Source organism: Hippocampus guttulatus, chromosome 19 (assembly GCF_054856545.1).
Source record: "Hippocampus guttulatus isolate MCC_2025c chromosome 19, RoL_Hgut_1.0, whole genome shotgun sequence".
In the NCBI taxonomy this organism is placed as follows: Eukaryota; Metazoa; Chordata; class Actinopteri; order Syngnathiformes; family Syngnathidae; genus Hippocampus; species Hippocampus guttulatus.
The window spans coordinates 12,081,390-12,103,793 of record NC_141279.1 but is presented as its reverse complement, the minus strand read 5'-3'; positions in this window follow the sequence as shown (position 1 = coordinate 12,103,793).

The window sequence follows — 22,404 nt, the reverse complement described above, 5'->3', positions numbered from 1 at the left end:
GGTCATCCTGAAGCCTATATGAGCATTAATTTGACCACACAACTGATTCCTATCAAGATACATTCAAACTCACAAAACGTGCTCAGCTCGGGCTGAAAATGCATTTAAAGCAATAAAAACTCAAATTGAGTGTCACGCCTAAACCAAAGGACTTATGCACACACTTCAACATGTATTTAGTTCAGGAGGTCATCCTGAAGCCTATATGAGCATTAATTTGACCACACAACTCATTCCTATGAAGATACATTCAAACTCACAAAACGTCCTCAGCTCGGGCTGAAAATGCATTTAAAGCAATAAAAACTCAAATTGAGTGTCACGCCTAAACCAAAGGACTTATGCACACACTTCAACGTGTATTTAGTTCAGCAGGTCATCCTGAAGCCTATATGAGCATTAATTTGACCACACAACTCATTCGTATCAAGATACATTCAAACTCACAAAACGTGCTCAGCTCGGGCTGAAAATGCATTCAAAGCAATAAAACCTCAAATTGAGTGTCACGCCTAAACCAAAGGACTTATGCACACACTTCAACCTGCATTTTGTTCAGGATGACCACCTGAAGCCAAAATGAGCATTTTTGACCACACAACTCATTCCTATCAAGATACATTCAAACTCACAAAACTTGCTCAGCTCTGCCTGAAAATGCATTTCGCAATAAAAACTCAAATTGAGTGTCACACCTAAACCAAAGGACTTATGCACACACTTCAACCTGCATTTTGTTCAGGATGACCACCTGAATCCTAAATGAGCATTAATTTGACCACACAACTCATTCCTATGAAGATACATTCAAACTCACAAAACGTGCTCAGCTGGGGCTGAAAATGCATTTAAAGCAATAAAAACTCAATTTGAGTGTCACGCCTAAACCAAAGGACTTATGCACACACTTCAACATGTATTTAGTTCAGGAGGTCATCCTGAAGCCTATATGAGCAATAATTTGACCACACAACTCATTCGTATCAAGATACATTCAAACTCACAAAACGTGGTCAGCTCGGGCTGAAAATGCTTTCAAAGCAATAAAACCTCAAATTGAGTGTGACGCCTAAACCAAAGGACGTATGCACACACTTCAAAATGTATTTTGTTCAGGATGACCTCCCGAAGCCTATATGAGCATTGATTTGACCATACAACTCATTCCTATGAAGATACATTCAAACTCACAAAACGTGCTCAGCTCTGGCTGAAAATGCATTTAAAGCAATAAAAACTCAAATTGAGTGTCACGCCTAAACCAAAGGACTTATGCACACACTTCAACATGTATTTAGTTCAAGAGGTCATCCTGAAGCCTATATGAGCATTAATTTGACCACATAACTCATTCTTATGAAGATACATTCAAACTCACAAAACGTGCTCAGCTCGGGCTGAAAATGCATTTAAAGTTATAAAAACTCAAATTGAGTGTCACGCCTAAACCAAAGTACTTATGCACACACTTCAACATGTATTTAGTTCAAGAGGTCATCCTGAAGCCTATATGAGCATTAATTTGACCACACAACTCATTCCTATCAAGATACATTCAAACTCACAAAACGTCCTCAGCTCGGGCTGAAAATGCATTTAAAGCAATAAAAACTCAAATTGAGTGTCACGCCTAAACCAAAGGACTTATGCACACACTTCAACGTGTATTTAGTTCAGCAGGTCATCCTGAAGCCTATATGAGCATTAATTTGACCACACAACTCATTCGTATCAAGATACATTCAAACTCACAAAACGTGCTCAGCTCGGGCTGAAAATGCATTCAAAGCAATAAAACCTCAAATTGAGTGTCACGCCTAAACCAAAGGACTTATGCACACACTTCAACCTGCATTTTGTTCAGGATGACCACCTGAAGCCAAAATGAGCATTTTTGACCACACAACTCATTCCTATCAAGATACATTCAAACTCACAAAACTTGCTCAGCTCTGCCTGAAAATGCATTTCGCAATAAAAACTCAAATTGAGTGTCACACCTAAACCAAAGGACTTATGCACACACTTCAACCTGCATTTTGTTCAGGATGACCACCTGAATCCTAAATGAGCATTAATTTGACCACACAACTCATTCCTATGAAGATACATTCAAACTCACAAAACGTGCTCAGCTGGGGCTGAAAATGCATTTAAAGCAATAAAAACTCAATTTGAGTGTCACGCCTAAACCAAAGGACTTATGCACACACTTCAACATGTATTTAGTTCAGGAGGTCATCCTGAAGCCTATATGAGCAATAATTTGACCACACAACTCATTCGTATCAAGATACATTCAAACTCACAAAACGTGGTCAGCTCGGGCTGAAAATGCTTTCAAAGCAATAAAACCTCAAATTGAGTGTGACGCCTAAACCAAAGGACGTATGCACACACTTCAAAATGTATTTTGTTCAGGATGACCTCCCGAAGCCTATATGAGCATTGATTTGACCATACAACTCATTCCTATGAAGATACATTCAAACTCACAAAACGTGCTCAGCTCTGGCTGAAAATGCATTTAAAGCAATAAAAACTCAAATTGAGTGTCACGCCTAAACCAAAGGACTTATGCACACACTTCAACATGTATTTAGTTCAAGAGGTCATCCTGAAGCCTATATGAGCATTAATTTGACCACATAACTCATTCTTATGAAGATACATTCAAACTCACAAAACGTGCTCAGCTCGGGCTGAAAATGCATTTAAAGTTATAAAAACTCAAATTGAGTGTCACGCCTAAACCAAAGTACTTATGCACACACTTCAACATGTATTTAGTTCAAGAGGTCATCCTGAAGCCTATATGAGCATTAATTTGACCACACAACTCATTCCTATCAAGATACATTCAAACTCACAAAACGTGCTCAGCTCGGGCTGAAAATGCATTCAAAGCAATAAAACCTCAAATTGAGTGTCACGCCAAAACCAAAGGACTTATGCACACACTTCAACATGTATTTAGTTCAGGAGGACATCCTGAAGCCTATATGAGGATTTTTTTGACCACACAACTCATTCCTATGAAGATACTTCAAACTCAGAAATCTTGCTCATCTCTGCCTGAAAATGCATTTCGCAATAAAAACTCAAATTGAGTGTCACGCCTAAACCAAAGGACTTATGCGCACACTTTAACATGTATTTTGTTCAGGAGGTCATCCTGAAGCCTATATGAGCATTAATTTGACCACACAACTGATTCCTATCAAGATACATTGAAACTCACAAAACGTGCTCAGCTCGGGCTGAAAATGCATTTAAAGCAATAAAACCTCAAATTGAGTGTCACGCCTAAACCAAAGGACTTATGCACACACTTCAACATGTATTTAGTTCAGGAGGACATCCTGAAGCCTATATGAGGATTTTTTTGACCACACAACTCATTCCTATGAAGATACTTCAAACTCAGAAAACTTGCTCATCTCTGCCTGAAAATGCATTTCGCAATAAAAACTCAAATTGAGTGTCACGCCTAAACCAAAGGACTTATGCGCACACTTTAACATGTATTTTGTTCAGGAGGTCATCCTGAAGCCTATATGAGCATTAATTTGACCACACAACTGATTCCTATCAAGATACATTCAAACTCACAAAACGTGCTCAGCTCGGGCTGAAAATGCATTTAAAGCAATAAAAACTCAAATTGAGTGTCACGCCTAAACCAAAGGACTTATGCACACACTTCAACATGTATTTAGTTCAGGAGGTCATCCTGAAGCCTATATGAGCATTAATTTGACCACACAACTCATTCCTATGAAGATACATTCAAACTCACAAAACGTCCTCAGCTCGGGCTGAAAATGCATTTAAAGCAATAAAAACTCAAATTGAGTGTCACGCCTAAACCAAAGGACTTATGCACACACTTCAACATGTATTTAGTTCAGGAGGTCATCCTGAAGCCTATATGAGCATTAATTTGACCACACAACTCATTCCTATCAAGATACATTCAAACTCACAAAACGTGCTCAGCTCGGGCTGAAAATGCATTTAAAGCAATAAAAACTCAAATTGAGTGTCACGCCTAAACCAAAGGACTTTTGCACACACTTCAACATGCATTTAGTTCAGGAGGTCATCCTGAAGCCTATATGAGCATTAATTTGACCACACAACTCATTCGTATCAAGATACATTCAAACTCACAAAACGTGGTCAGCTCGGGCTGAAAATGCATTCAAAGCAATAAAACCTCAAATTGAGTGTGACGCCTAAACCAAAGGACTTATGCACACACTTCAACATGTATTTTGTTCAGGATGACCTCCCGAAGCCTATATGAGCATTGATTTGACCATACAACTCATTCCTATGAAGATACATTCAAACTCACAAAACGTGCTCAGCTCGGGCTGAAAATGCATTTAAAGCAATAAAAACTCAAATTGAGTGTCACGCCTAAACCAAAGGACTTATGCACACACTTCAACATGTATTTAGTTCAAGAGGTCATCCTGAAGCCTATATGAGCATTAATTTGACCACATAACTCATTCTTATGAAGATACATTCAAACTCACAAAACGTGCTCAGCTCGGGCTGAAAATGCATTTAAAGTTATAAAAACTCAAATTGAGTGTCACGCCTAAACCAAAGTACTTATGCACACACTTCAACATGTATTTAGTTCAAGAGGTCATCCTGAAGCCTATATGAGCATTAATTTGACCACACAACTCATTCCTATCAAGATACATTCAAACTCACAAAACGTGCTCAGCTCGGGCTGAAAATGCATTTAAAGCAATAAAACTCAAATTGAGTGTCACACCTAAACCAAAGGACTTATGCACACACTCCAACATGTATTTTGTTCAGGATGACCTCCTGAAGCCCAAATAAGCATTAATTTGACCACACAACTCATTCTATGAAATTACATTCAAAGTCAGAAAGCGCGCTCAGCTCGGGCTGAAAATGCATTTAAAGCAATAAAAAGTCAAATTGAGTGTCACGCCTAAACCAAAGGACTTATGCACACACTTCAACATGTATTTTGTTCAGGATGACCACCTGAAGCCTAAATGAGCATTAATTTGACCACACAACTCATTCGTATCAAGATACATTCAAACTCACAAAACGTGCTCAGCTCGGGCTGAAAATGCATTTAAAGCAATAAAAACTCAAATTGAGTGTCACGCCTAAACCAAAGGACTTATGCACACACTCCAACATGTATTTAGTTCAGGAGGTCATCCTGAAGCCTATATGAGCATTAATTTGACCACACAACTCATTCCTATGAAGATACATTCAAACTCACAAAACGTGCTCAGCTCGGGCTGAAAATGCATTTAAAGAAATAAAAACTCAAATGGAGTGTCACACCTAAACCAAAGGACTTATGCACACACTTCAACATGTATTTTGTTCAGGATGACTTCCTGAAGCCCATATGAGCATTAATTTGACTACACAACTCATTCCTATGAAGATACATTCAAACTCACAAAACGTGCTCAGCTCGGGCTGAAAATGCATTTAAAGCAATAAAAACTCAAATTAGGTGTCACGCCTAAAAAAGGACTTATCACACACTTGCACATGTATTTAGTTCAGGATTACCTCCTGAAGCCCATATGAGCATTAATTTGACCACACAACTCATTCCTATGAAGATACATTCAAACTCTCAAAACGTGCTCAGCTCGGGCTGAAAATGCATTTAAAGCAATAAAAACTCAAATTGAGTGTCACGCCTAAACCAAAGGACTTATGCACACACTTCAACATGTATTTTGTTCAGGATGACCACCTGAAGCCTAAATGAGCATTAATTTGACCACACAACTCATTCCTATGAAGATACATTCAAACTCTCAAAACGTGCTCAGCTCGGGCTGAAAATGCATTTAAAGCAATAAAAACTCAAATTGAGTGTCACGCCTAAACCAAAGGACTTATGCACACACTTCAACATGTATTTTGTTCAGGATGACCACCTGAAGCCTAAATGAGCATTAATTTGACCACACAACTCATTCCTATGAAGATACATTCAAACTCACAAAACGTGCTCAGCTCGGGCTGAAAATGCATTTAAAGCAATAAAAACTCAAATTGAGTGTCACACCTAAACCAAAGGACTTATGCACACACTTCAACATGTATTTTGTTCAGGATGACCTCCTGAAGCCCATATGAGCATTAATTTGACTACACAACTCATTCCTATGAAGATACATTCAAACTCACAAAACGTGCTCAGCTCGGGCTGAAAATGCATTTAAAGCAATAAAAACTCAAATTGAGTGTAACGCCTGAACCAAAGGACTTATGCACACACTTCAACATTTTTAGTTCAGGAGGTCATCCTGAAGCCTATATGAGCATTAATTTGACCACACAACTCATTCGTATCAAGATACATTCAAACTCACAAAACGTGGTCAGCTCGGGCTGAAAATGCATTTAAAGTTTTAAAAACTCAAATTGAGTGTCACGCCTAAACCAAAGTACTTATGCACACACTTCAACATGTATTTAGTTCAAGAGGTCATCCTGAAGCCTATATGAGCATTAATTTGACCACACAACTCATTCCTATCAAGATACATTCAAACTCACAAAACGTGCTCAGCTCGGGCTGAAAATTCATTCAAAGCAATAAAACCTCAAATTGAGTGTCACGCCAAAACCAAAGGACTTATGCACACACTTCAACATGTATTTTGTTCAGGATGACCACCTGAAGCCTAAATGAGCATTAATTTGACCACACAACTCATTCCTATGAAGATACATTCAAAGTCAGAAAGCGCGCTCAGCTCGGGCTGAAAATGCATTTAAAGCAATAAAAACTCAAATTGAGTGTCACGACTAAACCAAAGGATTTATGCACACACTTTAACATGTATTTTGTTCAGGATGACCACCTGAAGCCTAAATGAGCATTAATTTGACCACACAACTCATTCCTATGAAGATACATTCAAAGTCAGAAAGCGCGCTCAGCTCGGGCTGAAAATGCATTTAAAGCAATAAAAACTCAAATTGAGTGTCACGCCTAAACCAAAGGACTTATGCACACACTTCAACATGTATTTAGTTCAGGAGGTCATCCTGAAGCCTATATGAGCATTAATTTGACCACATAACTCATTCCTATGAAGATACATTCAAACTCACAAAACGTGCTCAGCTCGGGCTGAAAATGCATTTAAAGCAATAAAAACTCAAATTGAGTGTCACGCCTAAACCAAAGGACTTATGCGCACACTTTAACATGTATTTTGTTCAGGAGGTCATCCTGAAGCCTATATGAGCATTAATTTGACCACACAACTGATTCCTATCAAGATACATTCAAACTCACAAAACGTGCTCAGCTCGGGCTGAAAATGCATTTAAAGCAATAAAAACTCAAATTGAGTGTCACGCCTAAACCAAAGGACTTATGCACACACTTCAACATGTATTTAGTTCAGGAGGTCATCCTGAAGCCTATATGAGCATTAATTTGACCACACAACTCATTCCTATGAAGATACATTCAAACTCACAAAACGTCCTCAGCTCGGGCTGAAAATGCATTTAAAGCAATAAAAACTCAAATTGAGTGTCACGCCTAAACCAAAGGACTTATGCACACACTTCAACGTGTATTTAGTTCAGCAGGTCATCCTGAAGCCTATATGAGCATTAATTTGACCACACAACTCATTCGTATCAAGATACATTCAAACTCACAAAACGTGCTCAGCTCGGGCTGAAAATGCATTCAAAGCAATAAAACCTCAAATTGAGTGTCACGCCTAAACCAAAGGACTTATGCACACACTTCAACCTGCATTTTGTTCAGGATGACCACCTGAAGCCAAAATGAGCATTTTTGACCACACAACTCATTCCTATCAAGATACATTCAAACTCACAAAACTTGCTCAGCTCTGCCTGAAAATGCATTTCGCAATAAAAACTCAAATTGAGTGTCACACCTAAACCAAAGGACTTATGCACACACTTCAACCTGCATTTTGTTCAGGATGACCACCTGAATCCTAAATGAGCATTAATTTGACCACACAACTCATTCCTATGAAGATACATTCAAACTCACAAAACGTGCTCAGCTGGGGCTGAAAATGCATTTAAAGCAATAAAAACTCAATTTGAGTGTCACGCCTAAACCAAAGGACTTATGCACACACTTCAACATGTATTTAGTTCAGGAGGTCATCCTGAAGCCTATATGAGCAATAATTTGACCACACAACTCATTCGTATCAAGATACATTCAAACTCACAAAACGTGGTCAGCTCGGGCTGAAAATGCTTTCAAAGCAATAAAACCTCAAATTGAGTGTGACGCCTAAACCAAAGGACGTATGCACACACTTCAAAATGTATTTTGTTCAGGATGACCTCCCGAAGCCTATATGAGCATTGATTTGACCATACAACTCATTCCTATGAAGATACATTCAAACTCACAAAACGTGCTCAGCTCTGGCTGAAAATGCATTTAAAGCAATAAAAACTCAAATTGAGTGTCACGCCTAAACCAAAGGACTTATGCACACACTTCAACATGTATTTAGTTCAAGAGGTCATCCTGAAGCCTATATGAGCATTAATTTGACCACATAACTCATTCTTATGAAGATACATTCAAACTCACAAAACGTGCTCAGCTCGGGCTGAAAATGCATTTAAAGTTATAAAAACTCAAATTGAGTGTCACGCCTAAACCAAAGTACTTATGCACACACTTCAACATGTATTTAGTTCAAGAGGTCATCCTGAAGCCTATATGAGCATTAATTTGACCACACAACTCATTCCTATCAAGATACATTCAAACTCACAAAACGTGCTCAGCTCGGGCTGAAAATGCATTCAAAGCAATAAAACCTCAAATTGAGTGTCACGCCAAAACCAAAGGACTTATGCACACACTTCAACATGTATTTAGTTCAGGAGGACATCCTGAAGCCTATATGAGGATTTTTTTGACCACACAACTCATTCCTATGAAGATACTTCAAACTCAGAAATCTTGCTCATCTCTGCCTGAAAATGCATTTCGCAATAAAAACTCAAATTGAGTGTCACGCCTAAACCAAAGGACTTATGCGCACACTTTAACATGTATTTTGTTCAGGAGGTCATCCTGAAGCCTATATGAGCATTAATTTGACCACACAACTGATTCCTATCAAGATACATTGAAACTCACAAAACGTGCTCAGCTCGGGCTGAAAATGCATTTAAAGCAATAAAACCTCAAATTGAGTGTCACGCCTAAACCAAAGGACTTATGCACACACTTCAACATGTATTTAGTTCAGGAGGACATCCTGAAGCCTATATGAGGATTTTTTTGACCACACAACTCATTCCTATGAAGATACTTCAAACTCAGAAAACTTGCTCATCTCTGCCTGAAAATGCATTTCGCAATAAAAACTCAAATTGAGTGTCACGCCTTAACCAAAGGACTTATGCGCACACTTTAACATGTATTTTGTTCAGGAGGTCATCCTGAAGCCTATATGAGCATTAATTTGACCACACAACTGATTCCTATCAAGATACATTCAAACTCACAAAACGTGCTCAGCTCGGGCTGAAAATGCATTTAAAGCAATAAAAACTCAAATTGAGTGTCACGCCTAAACCAAAGGACTTATGCACACACTTCAACATGTATTTAGTTCAGGAGGTCATCCTGAAGCCTATATGAGCATTAATTTGACCACACAACTCATTCCTATCAAGATACATTCAAACTCACAAAACGTGCTCAGCTCGGGCTGAAAATGCATTTAAAGCAATAAAAACTCAAATTGAGTGTCACGCCTAAACCAAAGGACTTTTGCACACACTTCAACATGCATTTAGTTCAGGAGGTCATCCTGAAGCCTATATGAGCATTAATTTGACCACACAACTCATTCGTATCAAGATACATTCAAACTCACAAAACGTGGTCAGCTCGGGCTGAAAATGCATTCAAAGCAATAAAACCTCAAATTGAGTGTGACGCCTAAACCAAAGGACTTATGCACACACTTCAACATGTATTTTGTTCAGGATGACCTCCCGAAGCCTATATGAGCATTGATTTGACCATACAACTCATTCCTATGAAGATACATTCAAACTCACAAAACGTGCTCAGCTCGGGCTGAAAATGCATTTAAAGCAATAAAAACTCAAATTGAGTGTCACGCCTAAACCAAAGGACTTATGCACACACTTCAACATGTATTTAGTTCAAGAGGTCATCCTGAAGCCTATATGAGCATTAATTTGACCACATAACTCATTCTTATGAAGATACATTCAAACTCACAAAACGTGCTCAGCTCGGGCTGAAAATGCATTTAAAGTTATAAAAACTCAAATTGAGTGTCACGCCTAAACCAAAGTACTTATGCACACACTTCAACATGTATTTAGTTCAAGAGGTCATCCTGAAGCCTATATGAGCATTAATTTGACCACACAACTCATTCCTATCAAGATACATTCAAACTCACAAAACGTGCTCAGCTCGGGCTGAAAATGCATTTAAAGCAATAAAACTCAAATTGAGTGTCACACCTAAACCAAAGGACTTATGCACACACTCCAACATGTATTTTGTTCAGGATGACCTCCTGAAGCCCAAATAAGCATTAATTTGACCACACAACTCATTCTATGAAATTACATTCAAAGTCAGAAAGCGCGCTCAGCTCGGGCTGAAAATGCATTTAAAGCAATAAAAAGTCAAATTGAGTGTCACGCCTAAACCAAAGGACTTATGCACACACTTCAACATGTATTTTGTTCAGGATGACCACCTGAAGCCTAAATGAGCATTAATTTGACCACACAACTCATTCGTATCAAGATACATTCAAACTCACAAAACGTGCTCAGCTCGGGCTGAAAATGCATTTAAAGCAATAAAAACTCAAATTGAGTGTCACGCCTAAACCAAAGGACTTATGCACACACTCCAACATGTATTTAGTTCAGGAGGTCATCCTGAAGCCTATATGAGCATTAATTTGACCACACAACTCATTCCTATGAAGATACATTCAAACTCACAAAACGTGCTCAGCTCGGGCTGAAAATGCATTTAAAGAAATAAAAACTCAAATGGAGTGTCACACCTAAACCAAAGGACTTATGCACACACTTCAACATGTATTTTGTTCAGGATGACTTCCTGAAGCCCATATGAGCATTAATTTGACTACACAACTCATTCCTATGAAGATACATTCAAACTCACAAAACGTGCTCAGCTCGGGCTGAAAATGCATTTAAAGCAATAAAAACTCAAATTAGGTGTCACGCCTAAAAAAGGACTTATCACACACTTGCACATGTATTTAGTTCAGGATTACCTCCTGAAGCCCATATGAGCATTAATTTGACCACACAACTCATTCCTATGAAGATACATTCAAACTCTCAAAACGTGCTCAGCTCGGGCTGAAAATGCATTTAAAGCAATAAAAACTCAAATTGAGTGTCACGCCTAAACCAAAGGACTTATGCACACACTTCAACATGTATTTTGTTCAGGATGACCACCTGAAGCCTAAATGAGCATTAATTTGACCACACAACTCATTCCTATGAAGATACATTCAAACTCACAAAACGTGCTCAGCTCGGGCTGAAAATGCATTTAAAGCAATAAAAACTCAAATTGAGTGTCACACCTAAACCAAAGGACTTATGCACACACTTCAACATGTATTTTGTTCAGGATGACCTCCTGAAGCCCATATGAGCATTAATTTGACTACACAACTCATTCCTATGAAGATACATTCAAACTCACAAAACGTGCTCAGCTCGGGCTGAAAATGCATTTAAAGCAATAAAAACTCAAATTGAGTGTAACGCCTGAACCAAAGGACTTATGCACACACTTCAACATTTTTAGTTCAGGAGGTCATCCTGAAGCCTATATGAGCATTAATTTGACCACACAACTCATTCGTATCAAGATACATTCAAACTCACAAAACGTGGTCAGCTCGGGCTGAAAATGCATTCAAAGCAATAAAACCTCAAATTGAGTGTCACGCCAAAACCAAAGTACTTATGCACACACTTTAACATGTATTTAGTTCAGGATGACCTCCTGAAGCCTAAATTAGCATTAATTTGACCACACAACTCATTCCTATGAAGATACTTCAAACTCAGAAAACTTGCTCATCTCTGCCTGAAAATGGATTTCGCAATAAAAACTCAAATTGAGTGTCACACCTAAACCAAAGGACTTATGCACACACTTCAACATGTATTTTGTTCAGGATGACCACCTGAAACCTAAATGAGGATTAATTTGACCACACAACTCATTCCTATGAAGATACATTCAAAGTCAGAAAGCGCGCTCAGCTCGGGCTGAAAATGCATTTAAAGCAATAAAACCTCAAATTGAGTGTCACGCCAAAACCAAAGGACTTATGCACACACTTCAACATGTATTTTGTTCAGGATGACCTCCTGAAGCCTAAATTAGCATTAATTTGACCACACAACTCATTCCTATGAAGATACTTTGAACTCAGAAAACTTGGTCATCTCTGCCTGAAAATGCATTTCGCAATAAAAACTCAAATTGAGTGTCACGCCTAAACCAAAGGACTTATGCACACACTTCAACATGTATTTTGTTCAGGATGACCACCTGAAGCCTAAATGAGCATTAACCACACAACTCATTCCTATGAAGATACATTCAAAGTCAGAAAGCGCGCTCAGCTCGGGCTGAAAATGCATTTAAAGCAATAAAACCTCAAAATGAGTGTCACGCCTAAACCAAAGGACTTATGCACACACTTCAACATGTATTTTGTTCAGGATTACCTCCTGAAGCCTAAATTAGCATTAATTTGACCACACAACTCATTCCTTTGAAGATACTTCAAACTCAGAAAACTTGCTCATCTCTAACTGAAAATGCATTTCGCAATAAAAACTCAAATTGAGTGTCACGCCTAAACCAAAGGACTTATGCACACACTTCAACATGTATTTAGTTCAGGAGGTCATCCTGAAGCCTATATGAGCATTAATTTGACCACACAACTCATTCCTATCAAGATACATTCAAACTCACAAAACGTGCTCAGCTCGGGCTGAAAATGCATTTAAAGCAATAAAAACTCAAATTGAGTGTCAAGCCTAAACCAAAGGACTTTTGCACACACTTCAACATGCATTTAGTTCAGGAGGTCATCCTGAAGCCTATATGAGCATTAATTTGACCACACAACTCATTCGTATCAAGATACATTCAAACTCACAAAACGTGGTCAGCTCGGGCTGAAAATGCATTCAAAGCAATAAAAACTCAAATGGAGTGTCACACCTAAACCAAAGGACTTATGCACACACTTCAACATGTATTTTGTTCAGGATGACTTCCTGAAGCCCATATGAGCATTAATTTGACTACACAACTCATTCCTATGAAGATACATTCAAACTCACAAAACGTGCTCAGCTCGGGCTGAAAATGCATTTAAAGCAATAAAAACTCAAATTAGGTGTCACGCCTAAAAAAGGACTTATCACACACTTGCACATGTATTTAGTTCAGGATTACCTCCTGAAGCCCATATGAGCATTAATTTGACCACACAACTCATTCCTATGAAGATACATTCAAACTCTCAAAACGTGCTCAGCTCGGGCTGAAAATGCATTTAAAGCAATAAAAACTCAAATTGAGTGTCACGCCTAAACCAAAGGACTTATGCACACACTTCAACATGTATTTTGTTCAGGATGACCACCTGAAGCCTAAATGAGCATTAATTTGACCACACAACTCATTCCTATGAAGATACATTCAAACTCTCAAAACGTGCTCAGCTCGGGCTGAAAATGCATTTAAAGCAATAAAAACTCAAATTGAGTGTCACGCCTAAACCAAAGGACTTATGCACACACTTCAACATGTATTTTGTTCAGGATGACCACCTGAAGCCTAAATGAGCATTAATTTGACCACACAACTCATTCCTATGAAGATACATTCAAACTCACAAAACGTGCTCAGCTCGGGCTGAAAATGCATTTAAAGCAATAAAAACTCAAATTGAGTGTCACACCTAAACCAAAGGACTTATGCACACACTTCAACATGTATTTTGTTCAGGATGACCTCCTGAAGCCCATATGAGCATTAATTTGACTACACAACTCATTCCTATGAAGATACATTCAAACTCACAAAACGTGCTCAGCTCGGGCTGAAAATGCATTTAAAGCAATAAAAACTCAAATTGAGTGTAACGCCTGAACCAAAGGACTTATGCACACACTTCAACATTTTTAGTTCAGGAGGTCATCCTGAAGCCTATATGAGCATTAATTTGACCACACAACTCATTCGTATCAAGATACATTCAAACTCACAAAACGTGGTCAGCTCGGGCTGAAAATGCATTTAAAGTTTTAAAAACTCAAATTGAGTGTCACGCCTAAACCAAAGTACTTATGCACACACTTCAACATGTATTTAGTTCAAGAGGTCATCCTGAAGCCTATATGAGCATTAATTTGACCACACAACTCATTCCTATCAAGATACATTCAAACTCACAAAACGTGCTCAGCTCGGGCTGAAAATTCATTCAAAGCAATAAAACCTCAAATTGAGTGTCACGCCAAAACCAAAGGACTTATGCACACACTTCAACATGTATTTAGTTCAGGAGGACATCCTGAAGCCTATATGAGGATTTTTTTGACCACACAACTCATTCCTATGAAGATACTTCAAACTCAGAAAACTTGCTCATCTCTGCCTGAAAATGCATTTCGCAATAAAAACTCAAATTGAGTGTCACGCCTAAACCAAAGGACTTATGCGCACACTTTAACATGTATTTTGTTCAGGAGGTCATCCTGAAGCCTATATGAGCATTAATTTGACCACACAACTGATTCCTATCAAGATACATTCAAACTCACAAAACGTGCTCAGCTCGGGCTGAAAATGCATTTAAAGCAATAAAAACTCAAATTGAGTGTCACGCCTAAACCAAAGGACTTTTGCACACACTTCAACATGCATTTAGTTCAGGAGGTCATCCTGAAGCCTATATGAGCATTAATTTGACCACACAACTCATTCGTATCAAGATACATTCAAACTCACAAAACGTGGTCAGCTCGGGCTGAAAATGCATTCAAAGCAATAAAACCTCAAATTGAGTGTGACGCCTAAACCAAAGGACTTATGCACACACTTCAACATGTATTTTGTTCAGGATGACCTCCCGAAGCCTATATGAGCATTGATTTGACCATACAACTCATTCCTATGAAGATACATTCAAACTCACAAAATGTGCTCAGCTCGGGCTGAAAATGCATTTAAAGCAATAAAAACTCAAATTGAGTGTCACGCCTAAACCGAAGGACTTATGCACACACTTCAACATATATTTAGTTCAAGAGGTCATCCTGAAGCCTATATGAGCATTAATTTGACCACATAACTCATTCTTATGAAGATACATTCAAACTCACAAAACGTGCTCAGCTCGGGCTGAAAATGCATTTAAAGTTATAAAAACTCAAATTGAGTGTCACGCCTAAACCAAAGTACTTATGCACACACTTCAACATGCATTTAGTTCAGGAGGTCATCCTGAAGCCTATATGAGCATTAATTTGACCACACAACTCATTCCTATCAAGATACATTCAAACTCACAAAACGTGCTCAGCTCGGGCTGAAAATGCATTTAAAGCAATAAAACTCAAATTGAGTGTCACACCTAAACCAAAGGACTTATGCACACACTCCAACATGTATTTTGTTCAGGATGACCTCCTGAAGCCCAAATAAGCATTAATTTGACCACACAACTCATTCTATGAAGATACATTCAAAGTCAGAAAGCGCGCTCAGCTCGGGCTGAAAATGCATTTAAAGCAATAAAAAGTCAAATTGAGTGTCACGCCTAAACCAAAGGACTTATGCACACACTTCAACATGTATTTTGTTCAGGATGACCACCTGAAGCCTAAATGAGCATTAATTTGACCACACAACTCATTCGTATCAAGATACATTCAAACTCACAAAACGTGCTCAGCTCGGGCTGAAAATGCATTTAAAGCAATAAAAACTCAAATTGAGTGTCACGCCTAAACCAAAGGACTTATGCGCACACTTTAACATGTATTTTGTTCAGGAGGTCATCCTGAAGCCTATATGAGCATTAATTTGACCACACAACTGATTCCTATCAAGATACATTCAAACTCACAAAACGTGCTCAGCTCGGGCTGAAAATGCATTTAAAGCAATAAAAACTCAAATTGAGTGTCACGCCTAAACCAAAGGACTTATGCACACACTTCAACATGTATTTAGTTCAGGAGGTCATCCTGAAGCCTATATGAGCATTAATTTGACCACACAACTCATTCCTATGAAGATACATTCAAACTCACAAAACGTCCTCAGCTCGGGCTGAAAATGCATTTAAAGCAATAAAAACTCAAATTGAGTGTCACGCCTAAACCAAAGGACTTATGCACACACTTCAACATGTATTTAGTTCAGGAGGTCATCCTGAAGCCTATATGAGCATTAATTTGACCACACAACTCATTCCTATCAAGATACATTCAAACTCACAAAACGTGCTCAGCTCGGGCTGAAAATGCATTTAAAGCAATAAAAACTCAAATTGAGTGTCACGCCTAAACCAAAGGACTTTTGCACACACTTCAACATGCATTTAGTTCAGGAGGTCATCCTGAAGCCTATATGAGCATTAATTTGACCACACAACTCATTCCTATGAAGATACATTCAAACTCACAAAACGTGCTCAGCTCGGGCTGAAAATGCATTTAAAGCAACAAAAACTCAAATTGAGTGTCACACCTAAACCAAAGGACTTATGCACACACTTCACAATGTATTTTGTTCAGGATGACCTCCTGAAGCCCATATGAGCATTAATTTGACTACACAACTCATTCCTATGAAGATACATTCAAACTCACAAAACGTGCTCAGCTCGGGCTGAAAATGCATTTAAAGCAATAAAAACTCAAATTGAGTGTCACGCCTGAACCAAAGGACTTATGCACACACATCAACATGTATTTTGTTCAGGATGACCTCCTGAAGCCTATTTCAGCAATAATTTGACCACACAACTCATTCCTATGAAGATACATTCAATGTCAGAAAGCGTGCTCAGCTCGGGCTGAAAATGCATTTAAAGCAATAAAAACTCAAATTGAGTGTCACGCCTAAACCAAAGGACTTATGCACACACTTCAACATGTATTTAGTTCAGGATGACCACCTGAAGCCTAAATGAGCATTAATTTGACCACACAACTCATTCCTATCAAGATACATTCAAACTCACAAAACGTGCTCAGTTCGGCCTGAAAATGCATTTCGCAATAAAAACTCAAATTGAGTGTCACGCCTAAACCAAAGGACTTATGCACACACTTCAACATGTATTTAGTTCAGGAGGTCATCCTGAAGCCTATATGAGCATTAATTTGACCACACAACTCATTCCTATCAAGATACATTCAAACTCACAAAACGTGCTCAGCTCGGGCTGAAAATGCATTTAAAGTTATAAAAACTCAAATTGAGTGTCACGCCTACACCAAAGGACTTATGCACACACTTCATGTATTTAGTTCAGGAGGTCATCCTGAAGCCTATATGAGCATTAATTTGACCACACAACTCATTCCTATCAAGATACATTCAAACTCACAAAACGTGCTCAGCTCGGGCTGAAAATGCATTTAAAGCAATAAAAACTCAAATTGAGTGTCACGCCTAAACCAAAGGACTTATGCACACACTTCAACATGTATTTAGTTCAGGAGGTCATCCTGAAGCCTATATGAGCATTCATTTGACCACACAACTCATTCCTATGAAGATACATTCAAACTCACAAAACGTCCTCAGCTCGGGCTGAAAATGCATTTAAAGAAATAAAAACTCAAATTGAGTGTCACACCTAAACCAAAGGACTTATGCACACACTTCAACAGGTATTTAGTTCAGGATGACCACCTGAAGTCCATATGAGAATTAATTTGACCAGACAACTCATTCCTATGAAGATACATTCAAACTCACAAAACGTCCTCAGCTCGGGCTGAAAATGCATTTAAAGCAATAAAAACTCAAATTGAGTGTCACGCCTAAACCAAAGGATTTATGCACACACTTCAACATGTATTTAGTTCAGGAGGTCATCCTGAAGCCTATATGAGCATTAATTTGACCACACAACTCATTCCTATCAAGATACATTCAAACTCACAAAACGTGCTCAGCTCGGGCTGAAAATGCATTTAAAGCAATAAAAACTCAAATTGAGTGTCACGCCTAAACCAAAGGACTTATGCACACACTTCAACATGTATTTAGTTCAGGAGGTCATCCTGAAGCCTATATGAGCATTAATTTGACCACACAACTCATTCCTATCAAGATACATTCAAACTCACAAAACGTGCTCAGCTCGGGCTGAAAATGCATTTAAAGCAATAAAAAACTCAAATTGAGTGTCACGCCTAAACCAAAGGACTTATGCACACACTTCAACATGTATTTAGTTCAGGAGGTCATCCTGAAGCCTATATGAGCATTAATTTGACCACACAACTCATTCGTATGAAGATACATTCAAAATCACAAAACGTGCTCAGCTCGGGCTGAAAATGCATTTAAAGCAATAAAAACTCAAATTGAGTGTCACGCCTAAACCAAAGGACTTATGCACACACTTCAACATGTATTTTGTTCAGGATGACCTCCCGAAGCCTATATGAGCATTGATTTGACCACACAACTCATTCCTATGAAGATACATTCAAACTCACAAAACGTGCTCAGCTCGGGCTGAAAATGCATTCAAAGCAATAAAACCTCAAATTGAGTGTGACGCCTAAACCAAAGGATTATGCACACACTTCAACATGTATTTTGTTCAGAATGACCTCCCGAAGCCTATATGAGCATTAATTTGACCACATAACTCATTCTTATGAAGATACATTCAAACTCACAAAACGTGCTCAGCTCGGGCTGAAAATGCATTCAAAGCAATAAAACCTCAAATTGAGTGTCACGCCAAAACCAAAGGACTTATGCACACACTTTAACATGTATTTTGTTCAGGATGACCTCCTGAAGCCTAAATTAGCATTAATTTGACCACACAACTCATTCCTATGAAGATACTTCAAACTCAGAAAACTTGCTCATCTCTGCCTGAAAATGGATTTCGCAATAAAAACTCAAATTGAGTGTCACACCTAAACCAAAGGACTTATGCACACACTTCAACATGTATTTTGTTCAGGATGACCACCTGAAACCTAAATGAGGATTAATTTGACCACACAACTCATTCCTATGAAGATACATTCAAAGTCAGAAAGCGCGCTCAGCTCGGGCTGAAAATGCATTTAAAGCAATAAAACCTCAAATTGAGTGTCACGCCAAAACCAAAGGACTTATGCACACACTTCAACATGTATTTTGTTCAGGATGACCTCCTGAAGCCTAAATTAGCATTAATTTGACCACACAACTCATTCCTATGAAGATACTTTGAACTCAGAAAACTTGGTCATCTCTGCCTGAAAATGCATTTCGCAATAAAAACTCAAATTGAGTGTCACGCCTAAACCAAAGGACTTATGCACACACTTCAACATGTATTTTGTTCAGGATGACCACCTGAAGCCTAAATGAGCATTAACCACACAACTCATTCCTATGAAGATACATTCAAAGTCAGAAAGCGCGCTCAGCTCGGGCTGAAAATGCATTTAAAGCAATAAAACCTCAAAATGAGTGTCACGCCTAAACCAAAGGACTTATGCACACACTTCAACATGTATTTTGTTCAGGATGACCTCCTGAAGCCTAAATTAGCATTAATTTGACCACACAACTCATTCCTTTGAAGATACTTCAAACTCAGAAAACTTGCTCATCTCTGCCTGAAAATGCATTTCGCAATAAAAACTCAAATTGAGTGTCACGCCTAAACCAAAGGACTTATGCACACACTTCAACATGTATTTAGTTCAGGAGGTCATCCTGAAGCCTATATGAGCATTAATTTGACCACACAACTCATTCCTATCAAGATACATTCAAACTCACAAAACGTGCTCAGCTCGGGCTGAAAATGCATTTAAAGCAATAAAAACTCAAATTGAGTGTCAAGCCTAAACCAAAGGACTTTTGCACACACTTCAACATGCATTTAGTTCAGGAGGTCATCCTGAAGCCTATATGAGCATTAATTTGACCACACAACTCATTCGTATCAAGATACATTCAAACTCACAAAACGTGGTCAGCTCGGGCTGAAAATGCATTCAAAGCAATAAAACCTCAAATTGAGTGTAACGCCTGAACCAAAGGACTTATGCACACACTTCAACATGTATTTAGTTGAGGAGGTCATCCTGAAGCCTATATGAGCATTAATTTGACCACACAACTCATTCGTATCAAGATACATTCAAACTCACAAAACGTGGTCAGCTCGGGCTGAAAATGCTTTCAAAGCAATAAAACCTCAAATTGAGTGTGACGCCTAAACCAAAGGACTTATGCACACACTTCAACATGTATTTTGTTCAGGATGACCTCCCGAAGCCTATATGAGCATTTATTTGACCATACAACTCATTCCTATGAAGATACATTCAAACTCACAAAACGTGCTCAGCTCGGGCTGAAAATGCATTTAAAGCAATAAAAACTCAAATTGAGTGTCACGCCTAAACCAAAGGACTTATGCACAAACTTCAACATGTATTTAGTTCAAGAGGTCATCCTGAAGCCTATATGAGCATTAATTTGACCACATAACTCATTCTTATGAAGATACATTCAAACTCACAAAACGTGCTCAGCTCGGGCTGAAAATGCATTTAAAGTTATAAAAACTCAAATTGAGTGTCACGCCTAAACCAAAGTACTTATGCACACACTTCAACATGTATTTAGTTCAAGAGGTCATCCTGAAGCCTATATGAGCATTAATTTGACCACACAACTCATTCCTATCAAGATACATTCAAACTCACAAAACGTGCTCAGCTCGGGCTGAAAATGCATTCAAAGCAATAAAACCTCAAATTGAGTGTCACGCCAAAACCAAAGGACTTATGCACACACTTCAACATGTATTTAGTTCAGGAGGACATCCTGAAGCCTATATGAGGATTTTTTTGACCACACAACTCATTCCTATGAAGATACTTCAAACTCAGAAAACTTGCTCATCTCTGCCTGAAAATGCATTTCGCAATAAAAACTCAAATTGAGTGTCACGCCTAAACCAAAGAACTTATGCGCACACTTTAACATGTATTTTGTTCAGGAGGTCATCCTGAAGCCTATATGAGCATTAATTTGACCACACAACTGATTCCTATCAAGATACATTCAAACTCACAAAACGTGCTCAGCTCGGGCTGAAAATGCATTTAAAGCAATAAAAACTCAAATTGAGTGTCACGCCTAAACCAAAGGACTTATGCACACACTTCAACATGTATTTAGTTCAGGAGGTCATCCTGAAGCCTATATGAGCATTAATTTGACCACACAACTCATTCCTATGAAGATACATTCAAACTCACAAAACGTCCTCAGCTCGGGCTGAAAATGCATTTAAAGCAATAAAAACTCAAATTGAGTGTCACGCCTAAACCAAAGGACTTATGCACACACTTCAACATGTATTTAGTTCAGGAGGTCATCCTGAAGCCTATATGAGCATTAATTTGACCACACAACTCATTCCTATCAAGATACATTCAAACTCACAAAACGTGCTCAGCTCGGGCTGAAAATGCATTTAAAGCAATAAAAACTCAAATTGAGTATCACGCCTAAACCAAAGGACTTTTGCACACACTTCAACATGCATTTAGTTCAGGAGGTCATCCTGAAGCCTATATGAGCATTAATTTGACCACACAACTCATTCGTATCAAGATACATTCAAACTCACAAAACGTGGTCAGCTCGGGCTGAAAATGCATTCAAAGCAATAAAACCTCAAATTGAGTGTGACGCCTAAACCAAAGGACTTATGCACACACTTCAACATGTATTTTGTTCAGGATGACCTCCCGAAGCCTATATGAGCATTGATTTGACCATACAACTCATTCCTATGAAGATACATTCAAACTCACAAAACGTGCTCAGCTCGGGCTGAAAATGCATTTAAAGCAATAAAAACTCAAATTGAGTGTCACGCCTAAACCGAAGGACTTATGCACACACTTCAACAGGTATTTAGTTCAGGATGACCACCTGAAGTCCATATGAGAATTAATTTGACCAGACAACTCATT